Source organism: Schistocerca piceifrons, chromosome 5 (genome assembly GCF_021461385.2).
Source record: "Schistocerca piceifrons isolate TAMUIC-IGC-003096 chromosome 5, iqSchPice1.1, whole genome shotgun sequence".
Lineage (NCBI taxonomy): Eukaryota > Metazoa > Arthropoda > Insecta > Orthoptera > Acrididae > Schistocerca > Schistocerca piceifrons.
This window is the reverse complement of record NC_060142.1, coordinates 501775955-501777353: the sequence shown is the minus strand read 5'-3', so window position 1 is coordinate 501777353 and position 1399 is coordinate 501775955. Positions and strand designations below refer to the sequence as shown.

General features: G+C 48.9%; 1 pseudogene; it reads right to left on the bottom strand.

Moving 5' to 3' along the window:
- Window positions 1–410: 410 nt before the first annotated feature.
- LOC124799456 lies at window positions 411–528 on the bottom strand (annotated as a pseudogene).
- Between the last annotated feature and the right edge of the window lie 871 nt (window positions 529–1399).

Below are 1399 nucleotides of genomic sequence, written 5' to 3'. Positions count from 1 at the left end.
ATTGTAACGAGATGCACGGATTTCTGTGTGTACCAAGACCGTAGCTATGTATTTTCAAACAAACAAACAAAACTGATTACGTAACTTTATTTTCTGAGGTGGTAATTAAAACTTAACGACTACACATGATAATGGTTGTAATTTTATTTTTCGAAGTGGTAGTTAAAACTTCCATGATAATGCTTACCTTTACCAACATGTAAAGCACACACTCCGTCTTCAGGCCACAAGTGGCCCATCGGAACCATCCGACCGCCGTGTCATCCACAGCTGAGAATGCGGATAGGAGGGGCATGTGGTCAGCACACCGCTCTCCCAGTCGTTTTGATTTTTTTCTTTGACCGGAGCCGCTACTATTCGGTCGAGTAGCTCCTCAATTGGTATCAGAAGGCTGAGTGCACCCCGAAAAATGGCAACAGCGCATGTGGACCCGCATGGTCACCCATCCAAATGCCGAACACGCCCGACAGCGCTTAACTTCGGTGATCTGACGGGAACCGGTGTATCCACTGCGGCAAGGCCATTGCCTTACCAACATGTACCAGGTAAAAATCTCTTTAATGTACTCTGTCTCACGAAAAAGTGGAGCATCCAGAAGACCTGCTTGGATGTCAGCGTAACTTGGTACACACACACTCTGTAGGTGGATATGTAAAAGTTTGGTGTTGCAATTCTCTGTCACAAAATGGCCACTGTAGCGCATTAGTATTGTTCATGTTTAGTGTCGTTACCACGCTTGGTGGTGCATATCAGAGGCGTGAGCAGCGTTACCAGAACCTGACATAGTTTGAAAGCCATCTCATTGTGAGTCTCCATTTGGTCGGCTGGTCGAACGGTGGAATATCTAGATTTGTGGGGCATTCAGATCTAACAGAAGTCCCACCTTGGCCTGCATGAGGACAGTCATACTCGTGGTAAAGGTTCCGTCGACCACGACTGACCACTACATGGAAAGAGCACCGTATGTGAAGCAAGCACATTGAATTCCCACACATCTGAGCCTGCCATCCGAGAAGAGGCAATTGACTCCATGGAACTTTCTCTGTCGTTCCACACCACTGCTCAGAGACCAGTAGCAGTCGGACTAAGGAATTACCGTGCCACGTGTAGGCTGGCATGAACCCCGCAACACAAACGGCAGTGTTTGAGTGTATGAACACGTGGTGTCTCTTCTTTCGGACACGCCCGGGAGAACAGACACGATGCATTCATATTACTGACTCGCCTCAGTGCCAGTGAATTCACCACCTTCAGTGCGGATGCGCAATTACGTTTGGAATCCTGCGGGAATCTCAAAGTAGCGAGCATGGAGGATACGGACGGGGACTGCGGATAGGAGGCACTACGTGGGAATGTGGGGCGGCCGAGGAGCGTTTCGAGACAGCCTGCCAAGTGCGAT